This window comes from Sinohyriopsis cumingii, unplaced genomic scaffold (genome assembly GCF_028554795.1).
Source record: "Sinohyriopsis cumingii isolate HCF-2022 unplaced genomic scaffold, ASM2855479v2 utg002323l, whole genome shotgun sequence".
Classification (NCBI taxonomy): domain Eukaryota; kingdom Metazoa; phylum Mollusca; class Bivalvia; order Unionida; family Unionidae; genus Sinohyriopsis; species Sinohyriopsis cumingii.
The window spans coordinates 272,443-295,379 of record NW_028316185.1 but is presented as its reverse complement, the minus strand read 5'-3'; the positions used below and the strand labels follow the sequence as shown (position 1 = coordinate 295,379).

At 34.5% G+C, this 22,937-nt stretch overlaps 1 long non-coding RNA gene across 5 annotated transcripts in view; it reads left to right on the top strand.

The window, feature by feature from the left end:
• LOC149770795 (uncharacterized) overlaps nt 1-22,937 on the top strand; it is a 126,528-nt gene that overhangs the window by 54,005 nt on the left and 49,586 nt on the right. For 3 of the 5 annotated variants that reach the window (XR_016418465.1, XR_016418462.1, XR_016418463.1), the window contains exons 2-3: nt 1,675-1,815; nt 11,881-12,478. This is a non-coding gene — a long non-coding RNA (uncharacterized LOC149770795). Of the gene's footprint in view, nt 1-1,674; nt 1,816-8,798; nt 8,886-11,880; nt 13,748-22,937 lie in introns of those variants that run through there. The other 2 variants (XR_016418466.1, XR_016418464.1) reach the window with 2 other exon arrangements.

Genomic DNA, 22,937 nt, shown 5'->3' with positions numbered 1-22,937 from the left:
CTTTCGATTGATTTTTACAATTTGTGCTTCTCGCAACTGCTGTATATTCACATTGCTGGACAGCGAGTACATAAGTTCACTTGCATTCCTTGCTGAATCAATAATCAGCGCGTACGTAATCCTGTCTATTTAAAGATCTCCCAACGTAGGAGGGGAAATGAAACTCGCAGCCCTGGGAAACTACTCCTTTGAACAACCAGTATTTTCTTCATCGATTATCTCCCTTACATTATTTAACTGTCATTAAGGCTCCGGCGAAATTTCATTCAGATTTAATATCAATAAAGTGTGATGCTATTTCTCACATTTATGACTGTCAGTGTGAAAGCTTCTCGACTCTTTACTAAAGTTTAATGTTTTGTGTGTAGGGGCAGAAAAGGTTCGTAAAGCTTGTGAAAAATCAATTCTTTAAACGATGACACTAACTTAAAGATCATCTTTTGTCAACCATTTGGAAGCGAAAAGAAAATTACCATTTCAAGAATCGTATTATGCACACCATTGTTGTCATGTGGTAAACGTAACATTTCAAAATAAGTATGACTTTAAATAGCGAGGAAAATGCAACTGAATTTCAGTAAAGACAAGTCGATATGCAGCCCTTATAGTTCAGTCATTGGTACCAAGAAAGAGGGAGAGAGGGAGAGAAACGGATGGTGTAGCAAGAAACATTTTATCTAATACTGCATCAATGTAGAGATTAATTAATCAAATTGATACCACCAGACTATTATTTAGAGTTGGTTTGTATTAATATAATACGTGCAATAAATTAGATACATGAGGGTATAGATGCAAACAAAATTACATCGTCATGCATAATCATGTACATTCGTTCATTTCTACATACATACATACATACATACATACATACATACGCATAGACAGACACACATATTTTATCATGATGTCTGCAGATGCATTTGCAGACACTATTAGATTATTGGCCCCATTTTAAATAATTTAAAATGTGTAATATTTAAACTTGTTCGGCTCCCAGTGCTGCAAAAATCCAAGAAGGGAATTTATTTATGCTTGTTAAATGTTTAAAAAGTCTTATATATATATATATATATATATATATATATATATATATATATATATATATATATATATATATTGCATTTTCTTTAGCATCGTCTTTTTATATTTTCCTTTTTGCAAGTTTAGTAATTAAAAGAAAGCGCCAAATTGATTTGAATCTTTGGTCAATAAAATTTTACAATAATGCATACTATCCTCGCGCTGCAGTAATGTGATATACAAATAAGCACGACCTGTGTCTACAGATGTAGCGCTATGATTAATTTTGAATAAAATTGGTACTAACTTTTGCTTCGCTTGGCGTTCAGCATTAAGTGGTTAGTGTTAGTATTGGTAGCCTGGTGTCATGATAATGTGACTGGCTGGGACATGATGCTATGTGTCTACCGCATGATGCCTCAGTACTAGACATCACACTGCAGACATCGTAGCGATATGACTGAAAAAATTGTTAAAGCAAAGTTAAAAATCCAAATTACACACACACACACACACATACACACACACACACATACACACACTATTGAATATAATTAAATTAATACGTTTTGAAAAGTCATCTGTTCGGAATTTCACGGATCACGGGGAGTAAAAACATGAGTCTACTCTCTCTAATTGATATTGTTTCAGGCTCATTTGGTCTTCTTCGGAGTTCTTGCATATCAAGATAGAGAGCCTGGTGAATGCATTCCTCTGGCCAGCCATACAAACGCAAACTGTTCACAACTGACATCAGAAGTCCGCGATATCTTTCCAAAAGGTCATCCACCTGTAAGGATTACTTAAGAATATAGTGATGCTTTTACCTACTCCTTGAAAGGGGTTTTCTTTTTATTTCGAGCACAAAAATATCTCATTTTTACCAGTAGATAATTTATTTGGGATACCAAACACGTTTGTTTAGTCTATTATCTAGGTATGCAATAATAATTTAAATTGATCATTCTTTGAAAGGTATTCCTTGTATTATCTTAAGAAAGATGTATAAAGCGTTCATTAGTTACTACAAGTCAGTCATTTAAAACCGAATGGCTTGAAGTCGTCATAAATGAAACATGAAAAAGTGAAATCGAAAATGAAAAGAATACGCACCACTTGATTTGAAAATGTAATCAGTGTTAAAATATTATGCCGGACACGATGTCTCAAGAAGTAGGTGTCCTTTCTTATCTGTCGAAGGATTCTTAGATTCAGCGTGCGATCATCGTTGCCATCTCTTATATTGCGAACAATGTATTCACATCTATTGTTTATATGGGTCTCACAGGTACGACAGTTTTAAAAATAAATTATATATATATATATATATATATATATATATATATATATATATATATATATATATGACATTTTCTAGAAACAAGTGAATAACGGACATATTTCATTGAAAGGCTAAATAAGTCAGGATTCTATGTTTCAACAGTAAAGAGGACGAACTTAGACTATTGTGAATTAAATGCCAATTACTATCATACGACCAACAGTATAAAGCGTTCCGAATGAATCCCAATTTTCAATGTGCTGATTACCAATACATGATGTATCTCAAATATATACTCCAGAGTGTCTTTGAATACGTCCCCAATAATCACCAAACAGTCTTTCGTTCCAAAGGTTAATGAGCACTTTGTAATTCCGATGAATAATTTAAATAAATAATTCCTCTCAAATTATAACCGATCACAACTACATGTGATTCCACTAGACTGATATTAAACAGAAATTAATACTTTGGTATCAAAACCGTATAAAAAGCCTAAGACACATATATACTGAGCAGAATATGAGTCATTTTCCCTATCAGACAACTTCCCTTCCAGAAACTACCCACCTGGTAAACAAGGCTAGGTCTTGAAAATAAATTCAAGTAAGCATCATGCTAAAATTAGGTGAACAATATAATATCCAAAGTAAAAACTAAGGTTTTGATCTCAAATCTATGTAACTGCATTGTTTACAAATTACCATTACAGGCTACAATCATGGACACAAGTTAATCAAACACAGTATAGATATAGACAGCACTTGTTTGATGACAAAGAAAACCAGCGACACAAAATTATAAGAAATTTGTATCATTTGAACATACATAAAGTTTAATTTCCACTGACACTTTGTCTTAAGACATGAACGGTACCTTATTTCAAACGCTTAGCATTGTACAACAATGTCTACTTTTAGCCGAGTTTTGGTAACTTGTGTCTACGATTTAGCATGGTCTGTACATTAATTATCCCATGTCAGCAGGCAACATTAATAGTTCAGTAAGTTTTGCTACTTATTAATGCCACTGTCACAAGGACAAAAGTCAGTCAAATGTACGATTTACTTAGTACGCTGCGAAATAACTGATTTGACTTATTTGCTGGATATTGTTGAATGTATGTAAGGGTAAATATTCTTTTGCTACTAAATAATACGCATTTTATTGTTAATTATATAGACTCATACGAGAGCCACTTTTATATGCATGAAATGAATGCTCTGTTTGTTTAATTGTCTTCCGTATTAACCCTTTTTTAATGCAAGAAAACAAACTACATGTTATCTAAGTTAAATATTTGTTTCCGAGAATCCATTTTTATTAAAAAGCTTGAATAGTTAAACATGAAAGTCAGCTCACATCATGTCCCCATTACATGTAAATCCTTTCAGGTTTGATGTGGAAATCTATGTTGAAGTTCTGAGCGATGGAAAATGTTCTAGCTATTTATATACATATGACCGGATTCCAATGGTTGATACTAGGTTGATTTGAACTTTATGCATAAGCGATATATACGTCTTCACTATGAGCGTATCATTTGTTATGTAAAGGAGGCATTCAATTCGTTTTAAAAGATAGAATGAACAACGTGTTGAAGCACTGACTCAAGAAAGATAAGAAATACAAATAATAGGCTCTCATCAGAAATTCGGTTTCATAAAATTATGTTTATAAATAGCCCAGAGGAAAATGAAGGAAAGATTTTCCCCGAAATAAATAACTGCCTACATGTCTGCAAGGTGTTAAATGCTATAAAGTGTGCGTTTCTTTGCTGTCATTCTCTTTACTTTCTCCTAGAACTCTTTTATCTCCGTTAGTTCTATTCAACGATGTATTGTCTTTGCCACCCTAATTAAACGTGAAGATATTTTAATTTGGTATACGTCAGTATCATTTAGCAGTGTACGAGGTTGTCCTCGTTTCCTATTGGGACTTTCGGTGGTCACAAAACAGAAATGGTGCAATCAGTTTAACAGAAATGCAAATGATTGCCATTCAATGCTAGATCGAGTTTAGTTTTAACAAGAATAAATTAAAAATGGTGTACAAACTGTACGTTCTTATCAAGATCATACACGTTTCTCACGTCATCCAGATCATATATCTAATTAGTAAGCCGTATACTAGCTTAGATCGGGCGTGATTGCTGTCTTTCGTAGCAATGAGCCTTATCTCTCCAAGAGGAGCTTACAGCCAAATCATGTTGGTGACAGTGAATGATCTACGTACATTTCGTACGGATTAAAACAATAAAGTGCAGAAACAAGCTGAAACGATTAAACTGTTTCATAATGTAAGGCACTAGAAACGACTTAAAATGTGTTGTGTTGGGCTGAAATCTCTGGCTGAACCGAAGTCCAATGAGAAGGTCATTCGCACTGTTAGCCCTGATGAAAGTAACCAATTATGAAATGATATCCGTTGTAATGATCATCACGTTTCACTTAGTGCATCGTGTAACAAGACCTTCATGCCCAATTTACTGACTGTTATCGTTGGACTTGCTGCGTTATGTAAAGCCGAAGATGAGCTGCAACTGCAATAATTTCTCTATAAAAGATTACCGGCGGGTTTAATTCACAACGAAATCTCCAAGGTATCTTCGCGTTTTGCAGTAATATTTGTCAAGTAACCTACATATTTGTTCTACAATTAGATGTTTTGTAACTTATAATTTCGGCAGATCATGAAGTTTAGTATGCCATTTTATAGCATAGACGAATTGTATCACGATAATCCATGTTCTACAGTATGCCTATAAATTACATTGTTTTGTTTCGTCATTGTTGTCTTGTTTTGTGTTTTCCTTTTTTCTTGTCTTAACATTTTTTGTTTATCGTTTGTCTGTAGTATTTTTTGTGGGGTTGGGGGAAACCTTATGAGGCTTTCTAGCTGTCATCTGGTGATCTATTGGACATAATTATTATAAGATGTACTTCGAGCAATAAGATCAAAGGTAAACACAACTATTCATCTTATGTTTGCATGCATTGCAAAGTGGCACTCTAATGCAAGGCTGAATGTATAGTTAAATGAACAAGAAAATACCCAATGGCACGTCTGAAAACTGTAGAAAGCTTATTATATTATGCTTTCCTCTACGATTGGAAATAAACACAATGTCGATGATGCTAATTCACACTATGGGATTTGTCCTTGGTCAGCACGCACCAATGGCTTCGTTTTAGGCACAGTTTACGAGTTCCAGTTAAGTTTGATTGACTATTCCAGTTAAGACGAATATAATAACTCTCCCTGAAAAAAACCCTATGTTGCTTTTAAATTACACCCTTTCTCGACAAATACTTGGTCAATGTGTTATATAGTTTGTTCTAGTTAATTTAATTTTTCTATTCCTCCTTCTGATTACCTCCAAATATGCATCACACCACACACTGTATATGTGTCTTTTTTTTTTTTTTGCTTAAGTCTGATCATGATTCACAGTGAAAAGTAAGAAAATATGGTAATTTTCGGCTTGCTGACTATATAGGTCTACGAATTAGAGGACCAATTAGAGAAGACAATTTGCGAAGACAATTAGAGAGGGGAGGCCTAAAGCCGACACGAGGTTCCGTCCCGTTGCTTATTTGTAGGTAAAAACATAGTCGCTGCAGGCGACAGGTCTCAACCTAAATGTTTTCGAGACCAATGCGATATCGTGACCGAGGATCATGTAGCTTGATTGTATTATCCAACGTGGATAACTCTGTGCATGTGCAATAAGGTTTTTAAATCTAATCATATCCATATCACTGGATCATCACGTCTGATGAATATTTCGCAGTGTGTATATCAGCGCCATTAAAGACAACCAAAAGATTGTAGTTATCTCTAATTTATTATAACCCATAGGGGGTTCTGGAGGGGTAGAGCGGGTTTTAGCAAACTCCCTGATGCAGTAGGTGTCTCGCTTGGTGTTACCGCAGAGGGGTTGGCCTGACAGCCAATATGAAACATTTATCTACCACCGCCTAAAACGATTCAACACGGATGGTTTGATGCTAGAACGCCTTAAGAAGTTCATCAAGCAGATATTTTGTTTTTGCCGCAGGATACTATTATAACTGGCGAACGTCATTCACGCACATATAAATACGCTATTGACGATCGTCGACGTGGCCAGCAGATACGAAGAGGCGGAACTGCTATCAACTAAAACAGAAACTGAAGTTTCAGCAGCGTTTGAAGGAATTTATCAAGAAGAACCTGGTTGGCATGGCAGCCTGCGATGACCATAGTTGCGACAGGTTGATCCTGGCAAATCAATTCTTGGTGCGGTAACATCTTTGATGAAACAACACAATGTGAAAATCAGACGAGTACAAACTGCGTTAGACCGTGATCAGGCATTCGTTGAGCAATTTAATCATGGGATCATACACCGATGGTACCAATGATGGCTTCGATAATTGTCTACTTTTGTGGTACCCGGGAACAAGTTTATTATCCGTGGACTTAGAATAAACGAGTATTATCTCGTGTTTTATTCGCCAGTGCACCCATTGTGCATCGCCCGTCAGGAGCTTATCTAGCAGCGCTGTGTTTGACTTGCTGATATAAAATAAGTCCGTGGCTACTCTGAAAGCCTCCTTAGGAAATCGGTTGATCATCGGAAGCAGGTTTGTTGACATATAAGTCAACATGAAAATTCTCTAATGCATGTAGTGTGGTGAGTCACCATCATATTAGCTGACATTTGTACCTAGCTTGGTTCTATCTGGTAGATTTAAAATTTCTAGGCTTAAACAAATGCTTTTCTTTGAAGTAACGGCAATAATAAAGTCGAGTTTTTCGATGATCAATCTTGTACAACGTCTTTTATTACCCGATGAGGCTCCATATGTAAATTTATCAATGATTTTTCGACCTTTATCCTTGACGAATGATACGTCATTGTCGTTGATGTCTTCCGTGCTTGGCAACCAAACCACATGTTGACGTCTATATGAAATTATTGCTTCACTCGCTGTGAACGATAACAATATATTCGCATCAAGCAGGTGCCCAACAATAGTTATTCTTCGCGCAGTAGTCCATCGTATTTATCACTTGATTTGTTTCGTTAAAATGCCAGACAAATCTGACCCGATGAATATTCTCAGCAAATTCGAATGATTCAATCTCGGCAAATCTTGAAAGATCACAATCTTTGGGCAGTAGACCATTTATGGCAACTCGGGTCATCTCATGTGTTGGATGACCTAAGCTCTCGAAAACATCTTATATTCACCCATCCCAAGAAAGATTCCGGGCTAACACTCAACATATTAACAGAGATGACGTCGCTGTAGTCATATTTGGTGTTCCAGAGACCGCTGCGTCCGTACTCGACACATGAACGTTGCACTTCTTCGAGAAATTCTCGATGCATTGGCCTCTATGAATTCCTTTGCTGAGCAAAATAGGCAACCTCTGATGGCACAGTAAAAATTAGTAAGTAACTGTTCTATGACACTAAAATCATCGGTGTATTTTAACGCAATCTTGGTTATCAGACCGTGAAGAAATTCAGTATGATAATGTTCATAGGACGGAGTCACAAACTGATAAAATCCATGACTGCTTGACGTTGATTGCTTGTCATCTGGCTGCTCAAATTCAGAGCTCTCAAACAACGATATCGATATAGGTTCGCTATCACTGATATTTCTGATGCGTTCAATAATGTCACCGTAGTAATACCTGACCGTTTTCTGCCGAGGAAATATTGTTATACTCGACGTCCATGCTTGTGCGTTATGATGAACGTTTACTATCAGAGAACCCATCGATTGATACTTTTCATTGGTTATAGTCCTTAACTTTATTAAGAATATCGATTTCTTCTCCAGCTCAACGATATCTTTTATTGTGGTTCCACGCGTTCAAACACCTTCTGACCACTCGTTTATTTTTTGGCGTCACAGATTTGTAAGATTATTTCCTTGTAAGGCGTTCATAAAGTGTTCTGTGATTCGCTGGGCTACACAGTCGATGATAATGCTGCCATTGTTTGCGCCGTCATCCGTGTTCTTGGACCCGATAACGAGTGATCCGAATATGGACGAAGATCATCAATATTAAGTTCATTTAACGGATAAATCTCGTATATGACTGCACGCTCATAATATGGTTTGTTGATACAAATCAGCAACAATGGTTTAAAATTTCTATCCAACATTACAACGCTCTGGCGGTGTTGTGATTCCCGAAAACATTTATCATGGATCATCAAAGTTATGTCAGCGTCCCCTCGACATCAACGTCGCCACTAGCGATTACATCGCTAGCGACATCAACGGTAAATTTTATTATGAAGAAGTATCTTTGTCTGTGGATCGCTAGCATTCCTGTTAGACAAGAGATGATTATCGCCGTTCGCTCGCCGTTAGTCGTAATATCATCTCACCTAATTCCGAGCATTGACCACACATGCGTTGCAGCATCACCACTGAACTCGTCTTGGCCTTACAGAAATGATTAATTCCAAATTTTGTATGTTCAGATCGATCCGGTGCCTGGTTAATCTGTCAAGTCCAAACCTGGAGCTCTATGGGTTGATCGCTGATAATCTTGCAAACTCCTCCATTATGTAAGTAAGAGAAATTTATCTTTTAATTCTACGTCATCCTAGGATAATATACAATGACTTCACGAGCAAAACATAGTTGCAAATGGCTGGTGATTGGAGAAACAACCCCGTGTTATAAACCCTACTTCTCCGATTTCTGTGGTTATTTTCAACATAGTGTTAGACGCAGTAGTTTAGGTCCGAAACCATATGTTAAAAGATGAATCGGTGTTAGAGGAAAAACAGAACTTTGCCTAGCTTGCGTTGGCGGAAAATAGAGAGCTATGAAATGGTATTATGATTTTAAAAAAGTAGAGCTATGAAATGGTATTACGATTATTAAAAAAATATGATGGCCAAGCTACTAGCACTATCCCGGCCACTAGTGGTCAGACAAACAGCAGCCCAATAAAGAACGCCAAAGGCTATCTCATTAGATTTTCTTACTAATTCGACTGCACATTGTAAAACACTGCAGTAATCCGAGCAATCGCTAATATTTGTACCTAGTAATATAAAATCATAATTTAAACAAACGATATATACTATACAAATGGAGCAAGGAAACAAAGTCGAAAAATCCAGAAGGCAACCTATCATTATGAAGCATAAGGTCTCGCGTGCTGGTGTGATTAGACTGTCGACGAGGAACCCCGCGAGTTTCTGTTATAATGATGGTTTTCTCAGGTTTGGTGTAGGAAAGATAAGATATCACCATCATATATTTATTTATTAGTCTTTTAATGGCTTGATAAGTGAAAGTTATGTCGTCAATCACATTGACGGAAACCCACGTAACGATTCTTTTGAAACTCTTGAAGCTATGACTCAGAACCAAAACTGTAAGAAAGATGAAACACGGGGGAGAGGTATCCACGGTCAGTTAGATCTGTAAATCCACAGATAGGTGAAACAATATAATTTCCATCAGTGACTGCAGCTGGCAGATGTTTTGGTATTTGCGCAGCTTCAGTACGACGTGTCGCAGAAGGCAGAATTTATTCGACATGATCCAGGAATAATTAGCGAATAAAATTTCAATATCTCACCTAGAACGCGGATCGCTAGTATTTACGATTCACGACGAGAAGGATTATAAACAGCACGACTTGTTAGTCAAGTATGAAAATATCGAAAATAGTTGGTCTTTTTTTAGTGTGACAAACTTACAGTCAGGTAGAATTTCCATCAAGCTAAACAATATTTTAATATGTCGCAGAAGACTGTTATCAAGGTAAAATTTTGTATTTAAGGGAGATAATTGTGCAATGACTAAAGCCCCCTACTAAACATTACACCGAGTGTCTTCAAGCAACGCTCACGAATTTTACAACCGCTGATGAGAGAGAACACGACAACACATTCTAATTTTGTGTCTGCCTTTTTATATACACAGGCACGCAAAATTTTAACACAAGTTCGTCTTGCACTTGTGAACGTCTGATTATTTATACGTATATGAAATATTCATATTTCTCCCAGGGGTGTTTTATTCATGAGATGGCTTCGATTTTTTTCTCATCAGTAAAGCTAAACAACTGGTATATCATGCCCAGAATGTTACGTGCTAACAATAAGACGAATCCGTTTATCAGAGATTGATTCAGGGCAAAAAATTACCCATATTTTGTTATGCAAATGCTGGCTGTGTTCTTTAGTCTGTGAACTGGCGGACAAAATGACATGGCAGCCTTATACAGCCATAATAACATGGCAGCCATACCTGTATAAGGGGGTGGGGGGTGGGGTGAGATTGTTTAATTTGTTTCTGCTGTGTGTAATTGTACCTATTCTACTTCCGAGAATACAATATTGAAAGTAGGAAAGTGGCTCAATCGGTAGAGCGTGCAACTGCCAATCAAAATGGCAGAAAATCAGTATAGGTTCCAATCACATCAACGACTAAAGAACATTATTTATCTATATAAGCAGGAGACAACTGGTCTTGGGGTGGTGGTGGTTGTGAGTTTAAGTTGAAATTAAACTTGGTGAAATACTGATCGGCGTAAATTATATTACTGGACATACATAATTTCCAGGTGAAGGTCAGGTTGCTTAGATCGCCCTCTGAACCTGCTAGATGTGGTTTGACAATCTGGGGGTTCACAAAGGGGTATTATCTACTCATACATTAACGCCAATCAATGTTGAAGCCTTTTGGACGTAAATAATATACGAGCACCCTCGACTTACGGCAAGTAGTTTGCCCAACCTCCGAGAAATACTTGCCAATGGGCACCACTCTGGTTACTCATTATTCTTTTGTGCTAACGTTCCATCATTTATTTGAAGTACTTTTATTATATAATGAATTACGAAATATATTAATGCTATTATTTCTGTGATAGAAAAGTTAGATAATATGGGTATGCAACTTACTGACGAACTTAATGCTGAGAAAATCAAGTGTGAGTTTGAAACAATGCAAGAATGAAAATCCGAAGAAAGATACACACTCCCATCCGAGTTCAGTTTCATCAAATTATTCCAGGAGGCAATATGAATGTCTCTTTCTAATGTCAACGATGATAGACGAATTCAGCAATTGGTTTCGTTCGCAACGGCGATAGAAAAGAAAATAGATCTGAGTTGTCTCAGGAACATGAAACAAAATAGATTGTGGGAACGCTTGCAAGACAATTGAAGAAATTTATGTCTGATCATACTAGTAAATCTGAGTTTGCTTTAGACCGTGAACGGTCCGATCGTGACATGGAAAACTGTGCGTGAATCGTTTTACTATCCAAGTAATCAAGTAAAAGAATACAAGCATTTTCTTTCGCTCTGTGAAACACTACCCCCATCGCTGATTGCTAGCAATCTAGGTATGCTGGACCGTAGATGCACATTGTCTTCTCATAACAAATAGGTTTTGTGCTCTGTATAATGCTTTTTATATTTTATTAATTTTTGAGTTGCCTTATATATTATAAAAAAATTTATTTTCATTGTTAACGTACATGTGCTTTTTCATTGGTATTGAAATAATAATGCTTGTTTTCTCTTTCATTTTCAGGATTGTGAGCAGGAGACGGTCCTGCCAATTGACACAGATCAGAGATTTTATCAGAGACTGAATGACAATTTTTCAATGATTTATATGGAATGCGTTACACCCGAAATAAGTGTTGCATTGTGGATGTCTATCTAATATGTGGATATGATACAAATGCATTTTATTTCTTTATATTCTTTTACATCTTTGTCAAGTTTTATATCTTCAAGGATAATCATTTACGGATGATTATTAGTGCGTTGGAGAAATCATTTTGTGTTCGACATTGGTACGCAATTTTCATTGTTAATATAAACATTTAACAATATATACAAGGCTGTTAATATAGGATTTTAAATCATTCTAATGAAATAATATATAAAGTGCCAACACAATGAGCTGTTCGTGTTTTGCATCTTTAAAGGATGAATTATTTCGGGAATAGGAAATGTTATGCAGCCATTTGATTACAAGCGAACAATTGTAGCCACTAGAGACATTGTTTAGTTTAAAGGTGGCCGCCAGGATGTATGGAATAAAATGTTCCAGTGTGAAAAATGGTCAATGTTTTGTGACAGTGATTTATTTAAAGGATGATATCTTTCAGGACATGTCCAAGGTAAGGTTATAAATTATTGCTATCAAAACCTCTTCTCTTCTGTATTAATCTAACCATTTATTAATATGAATAACTAGTAATCCAAGCGTAAAGTACAAGTCAATTTCCACAAATGTTTACGTCAAATAGTTTGCTTAATTTCACAAATATGCAATACTTGTCTGTCTCTATTTCTCCCTTTTTTATCTCTCTCTCTTCAACCTACCGACATGTTTGGAAGTGCTCCTTTCTCCTCCAGATTGCTTACACGAACGTAGATGATACCCGTCGTTGACTTAGGTAGAAGCTGAGAAAGATAAAATCGGTAATCACAATAGGGCAAAATTGCATGAAGCTCTGAAATTAATCGACATGTTTCATAGATACCTACATTCCTCCATCAGATATGTCTGAAATCAAGCTATTTTGTGTACTTTCCATTCCCATTAACTGAAAGTAGTTATGAAAATCTTTAGCATAGTCCTGATTTAAGTTGGTCATATATTCCAAGCACATTTTAATCTCATTAAGACTAACAAAGAAACAAAAACTAAAACAAACAAACAAATTATGTTATGATAACACAAAGTTTGTTTCTAATTCTTTAATTATAATCATGAAAATAAATAATAAATGGGCGTTTCGAGTTTTGTTATTGTAATAATATGAATTTCCGTATGAACTAATATTACGTTCACACCTCACAACTGCACTGACACACATGTTTGAAATACCATTATTTAACTCTGTACCGAACAATTTTAGAAAATGTATAATTGCTCTCTTCGGTCAACATCCTCCGTAGTTTTGATTAAGTCTTCCTTTTTAAGTACAAGATGGAAATAGCCTTTTAGGCATACCTGCCAGATCATTCTGATACGAATATTGCCAATTTTTATTGCAATGGACAAAATATGCAGCACGTTTTTAATATCTTGAATTTAATTATATTCTGAATGTATATATGGTCTTTCGATATAAAAGGAAAAGTCGAGGTTGATAGTTGTTTTTGAAAGTTATGTATGGAATACTTATGTCAAGTTGGAATGTTGAAGACATTTCACTACCGATTTATAGGTGGCTTTTTAATATATTGAGATATTAATGATGTTTTGAACACGCAATACTTCCAGTTTAGTGTCCATTCAATGAATTGAAATAAAATGAATGTATAATTTGTTCATAAAATGTTTATTGATAGAAAATTGCAACGTTTCATTTTGTTCATGCACAATATGTTGAACAATAATACATTCTCTTACAAATCAGAAATAAATGTCCAAAATCCTATGCATAACGAAAACGATTCAAATATGTAAAATACTTCATATGTTCTTTGTTAGATTTTAGGCCATTCTTTTATAAGGGCTTCTCGATCAAATTAGGTTTAAGATTTAAACTTTACTAGCTTTGAACATAGTTATGTGTCAATTTACTGTTAAAATTACATCATTTTCTTCTCACTTTTACATTTACAGCGGACTGTGCTTATCCCATCTATTGTTATGTCATTGTAATTGTTTATATGATATTTGCACAGACTGAGAAATGTAAGAGCCGATTATATTTCTTAAGTGAAGCAAAACATGCAAAATTCGTAAAGAAATGGCAAGGTTCCAAGGTTGCACGATTTCGAAATTATAGCATTCATCCTTTAATACTGATCGGAATTGAAATTGAGACCTCACATCCTATCGATACTGCCAGCATTCGATAAACAAAACAACTGATTTCATAATTAAAAATAACTCATATATATATTTATGTATGTATGTATATCCAAGATAATAGTATAACAGGAACGTCCATATAAATTACCTGAAATACCATAAGATACATAAGATCATATATTATTATCGTAAGATCATTAAGTCAGTATTCCCCTAGATTCAGGTGAGCGTGAGCCGATTGTGATGCTATAGATATTACCCTTTTATTTAAGTATTGCAACCATGAAACACCCATGATGGTTATTGATAGTTCAGTTAAAGTTGTTCCAATGAAAGTCCTAGTGTTCTGGTATTCTGTTCACCTATTTAGCATTATGTAAAAATAATACCTATACCAGTCTGACATGAAGTAATACTTATACTTTAAACTGGCATTAATACTAGAGTCTCTCACTATCCCCAGAGATATAAACTATGGGACATTACTTGGAGATCATTGATGTTTTCTCAATACAACTATATCATGAGAGAGAGAGAGAGAGAGAGAGAGAGAGACTTAATGGAGGTTGAATGACAACTATATACATACTGACATTGGCATTTGTATACATACTGACAATGACATTTGTATACATACTGCCATTGGCATTTAGGTCCATCATTACGATCCAAGGAACCAATATGCATATCATACTGAAGGTGTGATTATTTTGTTTAACTACATTTGAAATGTAATTTGTCCATAGAATTCAAAATGTCACAAATATGTAAATAAATTGCTGTACTGGTCTGAAAATATATTAATGTTAGCCACATATAAATTAAGATATGGCTATCGCATTTCAGATGTCTACTTCTAGTGGTTTTGCTCAATTGTGCTGAAGGATGTTCAAAGACATTCCTTTCGGATATGAAAACTTGTGTAATGTCTCGCATTAAAATATTATAAGCACAGTATGCAAAAACAAATAGGTAGGTGGATGGACGAAAAGCTACACTGAGCAAGACAGATCTCATTTGTAAAACAATTGTCTCATCAATTTATATATATATATATATATATATATATATATATATATATATATATATATATATGACAGATTTTCGGTTTGCATTCAAATCACTCAAGTGATTTCCTGATCATGAATACGTAACATTTTTCATCCCCGTAGGTGAATATTTTGCTTTGAATTTTTGTAGTATTTCATTGTAAAGTGAAGCTTAAATCTAGTTTCAAGGGATGATAAAAATGATATTTCCATACGAGACAGAGAACTAACAACGACTTATTTCTGTTCTTTTCAATTGTTTTTGTTCTTGTTTTATTTTTTGTCCTTTGTTTAAGTGAACCATTGAGAAGTATTATGATAAGGCTTATGTCTTTTTACAAATTTATCTTGAGAGACTCAAGATGTAAGCAATTTTGAGCAAAGTCCTCTTTGAAGATCGTGGATTTTATATAAAGAGCATGCAAAGAGACTGCAAAGACAAACCTGAGAACGAAAATGTAAGTGGCAAGGTCGTGAATTTTTGAGAATGAATGACAGTCAAATTATGAATCAGAATTTTATTTCTCAATAACTATTCGTTTGATAAAATCTTGAGTTCAAAATAACGAAGACTCTCTTGATGGACATGCCATACTAAATATATCTGGAGGATACATTAACGAAATAATTTTGGGTTCTCAAAAAGATACATGTAGTAACATATAGCATACTTCTTGACTTAAATCATTTTGACTACAGTTGAAAGACATATCTTGTGTTTCTCTATCCAAAGAATTTTCTTTAATAATTTCACTGTTGAATACAAACCGAAAGTACATGCCACTTCCGGTATTATAACACTCTATTCTTTAATTTGACACGTTTAGAACCCATAAATTACTTTTCAGACGTATAATGTATTGATGTATAGATATTGTTTCAGAATGGTACCTGTTAAACGTATGATTAGGAATCTTACATATATTTTATGTGTCAATGATGACGATATTTTCACACTGCAATATTGCCCGGAAACGTTGTCAGAGCACGATTATCTGTATCAATGCGCCATTTATCCGATGTTTATGTTAATTATAAATTCCAAGTTCGGAGATTTGACAAAATATCAAGAGATGTTAAACAGTTTACTAAATTATTGCTTTCAGAGGTGCATTGTATAATCCTTCGGCTCGTTATATTAATTACACAATGGATCTTTTTTCTACTGGTGCAGTAACATATATGGTTAGAACATTAGCAAATAGGTAAGATAGGTCAATGTCCATGTATATTTACTAGCACGATAAACTGGGTAATATTTCTCATTCGGCGAATATTAAGCGTGGGTGTATCATATGCATTTTTAATAACTGTTCAAGCATATGTACATAGCAAACATAGAACATAATAATAGAACATATAACAAATATGCAATTCTACGGATGCACGGGGGTACCAGTGCACAGACCATAATCTGCAAAAACAATGATAAATAACCATATAAGATTTATTGATAATCACAGTTTAAATAGATTCTTGCATTTAATTTCACTGCTAAGAAAAACATTTAGACTTTGTACCATTCTTATACCATTTGTATATTTACTGCAATGACCGTATCTTTCTTTTCTGATTATATTTATGGATACCACATAACGGATATATTCTTCATTTAGACTGATTAAAGTAGTATTAAGTAGATATATAGGGGTATAAAACTAGTCAATAAAAGGTCATAAGGCCCTAATTTCATGCCAGTGTTGTGGGAGTCTAAATTTAAAATGCAAGGATATGCAGATAAGTCAGAGAAAATGTTGAATGATTACATCTGCTTATAAACGTAAACTAATATGTTAAGTTTCTTTTATACTGTGTTGCATCTCGTGTCATACGTAAGTGTCATCATGTTTTATGTCCTTTGCATTTTCATGTGCTTGTCCACCTTTGACATGTGTCCTTGCTCACTGTATATTAGGTAATTATTATTATGTTGTTTTCTTATATGTGCTTCACATGTGCAATTTTATTTGCTATTATGGAACAATTATCAATCAAACTGTTTAATAGTTGACAAGGTATCTAGAAACCAATACAAACATTCTAAGTACATTTGAAATGCCGTCCACACATGAAATGAATCTCACTGATAATATACATGTATACTATACACTTGGATAATATATAGTAATGCAGTATTGTGGTAATTTGCTACCTATTCTTGATCTGTATGTATAAATACACGATGCATGAACGAAAAGAGTATCATAAATGAAGAGAGTGGCTGCATTAGGTCAAGTACGTTTTAGATAACTTTCCTCATCCTTGACCTTTTTTAAACCAAATCAAGGACGGCAACATCCACTACTGAATTGTTCATTTTTCACCATTTAAAGTTTACGACTGGGTGGTTGTCTAAAGATGGCATGCTATCAGATCAAATGATACCAATTATCTGAGGAACTTTTGTCACTCGCTACTTGTATACCAAAACAGTCCAGTGTCAGAACAGGCTCAGAACGTGAACAACTATGTTGTCATACAGAAAACATTTTAATATAATGTACGAGCACTCATGTACAAAACCGAACTGCTGAGCACAACTGCTTTCAACTTTGAGAAAATGAGTAGTTCTTAAGGATATTGTCCCACTCTTGCGCCAACTTCTCTTTGTAGCATACAGAAATGTACTGCTGCAAAAAGACGTTGAGTTTGTGCTCTCATACTCATATATATATATATATATATATATATATATATATATATATATATACACACACACACATATATATATATATATATATATATATATATATATATATATATATATATATATATATATATATATATATACCTCCTGCAAGAGCCTACATCATTAACCCTGCAGCAAATCGCAACTCTCCGACTTAAGAGCTTGTGTGTTCTATCCTTCCGTTCTAAGTTTAGTGTGGTGTTTATGCTTTACCTGGCAATAAACCTAACCACGTTTTAACTCTTACAACATTTTTCAGAGGCAATATGTTAACATTGCTAGCTCAGATCTTTTGTAATATCACATACAGTATCCAGTATCAGAACCTGCAATATCAGTATCCGATGTGGAAATGTTAAGACTTCTACACAAAATTGATTTACTGCTCCTCCATCGTACTCTTTGCGTCATACATAGACAAAATACAATATTTTAGCACGAGAAATGATTATACCCTGTATTCCAAATTATTGCCCATTATTCAATCAAAAGCTTAGATATTGTGCAGAACATAGTGTTATGTTATAGTTACAAGAAGTTTAACACGGCTATTACCTCGTTCTGGCTCTGACACGTCAGATAAAAATGCAGAATTTACTAATATTAAAATTATTTAAGAATAGAATCCACTTGATTTTTCATTAATCTTACAATAAATGCATCCTAAAGGGACATCTCTACACTGATATAGATATTTTGTGTGAGTATAAAACACTGAAGATTGAAACAATGAATATTGTTAAGAAAATAAATTTGCGTTTCCTATACAGGTGAACAGAGTATTTCCTTTATCGTGGGCATGTCTAAGGAAATATTATAAACTTTGGGGGAAATATAATCTAAAGTTCGCGTCACATTGTTCAAAATATGCCTACTCAGCTATAACAATAATCGAACGCCTTGATTAACATACAGTATAACAGGCATGATTCGCCCTGAAAATATTATGCTTAAAATATGGAAAATTACCTAACGAGTCTTTTGCAAGAAATTCCTACCTGTGTTGGTTGCCATAATTTCTGAGAATTAAATCATGGAGTATATATGCGTGAGTAATGCATCATTCTAGACAACGACTTTAATTTTAGAATATGCTTGGTATGTTTTGAATCTGACCCCTGAATCTTTCCACTGACGCGAACAGTTGTTCACAACTTTAGACATATATTATAGCAGATATCAAATAAATAATCACGCTATAGACGGATGAGAAAAACTAATCTGATTTCCACATATACATTCTATATTAAAATACGCCCATGATATTTGTTTGGGTATTGCTCCAAAGTGCGCCATTATTGTGTGACATACGTCACCAGTCACATGATACAACACTATCATAACAGCTCCGATGGCCTAGTAATTAGAAGGTCCGACTTGGATGCGGCAGGTCACGGGTTCGAACCCCGGCCAAGCTATTCCAAAGACCTAAACATTGGTACTAACAGCTGCCTCGCTAGGCGCTCAGCATTAAGAAGTTAGTGTTAGGAATGGTCGGCCTGGTGACTGGGTGGAACACCGTCCTACATATATGTGGCATGATGCCCCAGTGCTAGATGTCACTATTATCTGCCACACTGAAGACAATGTAGGCATATGACGGAATTTATTTTAAAGCTACATTAAGAATCCAAAACACACACACACATACACACACACACACACACACACACACACACACACAATATCATAGGACGTCACTACGGTTAGCCTTAAAAAAAGCACAATACAAAACAACTCCGAGCCAAAAAAACAATACGAAACAGGCCATTATGTACTTTCGTTTCTGATTGCGGGTTGTTTGGATATGTAGCAAATTTCAATTCGTTGCTATTTGATTTAATATACCTCGCTCTACTGACAATACTACAAAAAAGAGAGCCAAAATTGCGAGTTAATCTGATGATTGATTTTAATTGAGTGACATTGATCAGAAAAGTAGATTTAAGTTTTATATCTGCACTGAGTACGAAACAAAAGTCACTGACTTCCGGATTTCAGTGATATACATGTGAAGAATATAAATAACTGTTTGAAAGGAGGTTATGTCAACATTAATACACAAACGGTTAACAGTCATAACTTATATATATATCGTGTGTTAGACAAAAAATCTTTAGATCTGCAATTTTACTTACTTGGACGAAGATATTTCTACACAGTTGTCCAGATAAATGTAGACTGGGTACTACCTTTGTATTATCTAGCACTTACCTACTTTTAAATAAAGTATATGTTTCATTTATTGGTTAACACATATTTTACGTATAATTTACGTCTACATTATTACAAAAAGGGATGCATTTTACAACCTTTCCTCTCTTAATTTCAAGCAAACTGATGATCTAATTTTTTCTAATATAACTCCGCAACACACGAAAGTATTTTCTAAATATTAACAAGAACACAAAACCGGATTCATCCTTTCACAAACATTAACAAACAATAGAAAAGAAAACATGCGAAATAAATCATAAACCAGCAATAATTACTTAGAAGATATATCATTTCAGATCACAATTAAAGAAAACGACGGTTTAACGGGTAGAACATCAAAACCAGCATAAAAGAAATACAAGCAATATTAGTGGTCAACATATTGCTCTTATGTTATGTGTGCTAGAACAATGCCTGCATTCTGTCCATATGTAACATGATTTCTTCTAGTCCCTAATGTGTATTTTGTATGCATTAAGTTCATATGAAACTATACCCCTTCTTGTCCCTAATGTGTATTTTGTACGCATTAAGTTCATATGAAACTATACCCCTTCTTGTCCCTAAAGTGTATTTTGTATGCATTAAGTTCATATGAAACTATACCCCTTCTAGTCCCTAATGTGTATTTTGTATGCATTAAGTTCATATGAAACTATACACCTTCTTGTCCCTAATGTGTATTTTGTATGCATTAAGTTCATATGAAACTATACCCCTTCTAGTCCCTAATGTGTATTTTGTATGCATTAAGTTCATATGAAACTATACCCCTTCTAGTCCCTAATGTGTATTTTGTATGCATTAAGTTCATATGAAACTATACCCCATCTAGTTCCTAATGTGTATTTTGTATGCATTAAGTTCATATGAAACTATACCCCTTCTAGTCCCTAATGTGTATTTTGTATGCATTAAGTTCATATGAAACTATACCCCTTCTAGTCCCTAATGTGTATTTTGTATGCATTAAGTTCATATGAAACTATACCCCTTCTAGTCCCTAATGTGTATTTTGTATGCATTAAGTTCATATGACACTATACCCCTTCTAGTCCCTAATGTGTAGTTTGTATGCATTAAGTTCATATGAAACTATACCCCTTCTAGTCCCTAATGTGTATTTTGTATGCATTAAGTTCGTATGAAACTATACTCCTTCTAGTCCCTAATGTGTATTTTGTATGCATTAAGTTCATATGAAACTATACACCTTCTTGTCCCTAATGTGTAGTTTGTATGCATTAAGTTCATATGAAACTATACCCCTTCTAGTCCCTAATGTGTATTTTGTACGCATTAAGTCCATATGAAACTATACCCCTTCTAGTCCCTAATGTGTATTTTGTATGCATTAAGTTCATATGAAAATATACCCCTTCTAGTCCCTAATGTGTATTTTGTACGCATTAACTTCATATGAAACTATACCTATTCTTGTCCCTAATGTGTATTTTGTATGCATTAAGTTCATATGACACTATACCCCTTCTAGTCCCTAATGTGTATTTTGTATGCATTAAGTTCATATGAAACTATACCCCTTCTAGTCCCTAATGTGTATTTTGTATGCATTAAGCTTATATCAAACTATACCCCTTCTACTCCCTAATGTGTATTTTGTATGCATTAAGTTCATATGAAACTATACCCCTTCTACTCCCTAACGTGTATTTTGTATGCATTAAGTTCATATGAAACTATACCCCTTCTTGTCCCTAATGTGTATTTTGTATGCATTAAGCTCATATGAAACTATACCCCTTCTTGTCCCTAATGTGCATTTTGTATGCATTAAGTTCATATGAAACTATACCCCTTGTAGTCCCTGATGTTTATTTTGTATGCATTAAGTTCATATGAAAATATACACCTTCTTGTCCCTAATGTGTATTTTGTATGCATTAAGTTCATATGAAACTATACCCTTTCTAGTCCCTAATGTGTATTTTGTGTGCATTAAGTTTACATGAAACTATACCCCTTCTAGTCCCTAATGTGTATTTTGTATGCATTAAGTTCATATGAAACTATACCCCTTCTAGTCCCTAATGTGTATTTTGTATGCATTAAGCTTATATCAAACTATACCCCTTCTAGTCCCTAATGTGTATTTTGTATGCATTAAGTTCATATGAAACTATACCCCTTCTACTCCCTAACGTGTATTTTGTATGCATTAAGTTCATATGAAACTATACCCCTTCTTGTCCCTAATGTGTATTTTGTATGCATTCAGCTCATATGAAACTATACCCCTTCTTGTCCCTAATGTGCATTTTGTATGCATTAAGTTCATATGAAACTATACCCCTTGTAGTCCCTGATGTTTATTTTGTATGCATTAAGTTCATATGAAAATATACACCTTCTTGTCCCTAATGTGTATTTTGTATGCATTAAGTTCATATGAAACTATACCCTTTCTAGTCCCTAATGTGTATTTTGTGTGCATTAAGTTTACATGAAACTATACCCCTTCTAGTCCCTAATGTGTATTTTGTATGCATTAAGTTCATATGAAACTATACCCCTTCTAGTCCCTAATGTGTATTTTGTATGCATTAAGTTCATATGAAACTATACCCCTTCTAGTCCCTAATGTGTATTTTGTATGCATTAAGTTCATATGAAACTATACCCTTTCTAGTCCCTAATGTGTATTTTGTGTGCATTAAGTTTACATGAAACTATACCCCTTCTAGTCCCTAATGTGTATTTTGTATGCATTAAGTTCATATGAAACTATACCCCTTCTAGTCCCTAATGTGTATTTTGTATGCATTAAGTTCATATGAAACTATACCCCTTCTAGTCCCTAATGTGTATTTTGTATGCATTAAGTTCATATGAAA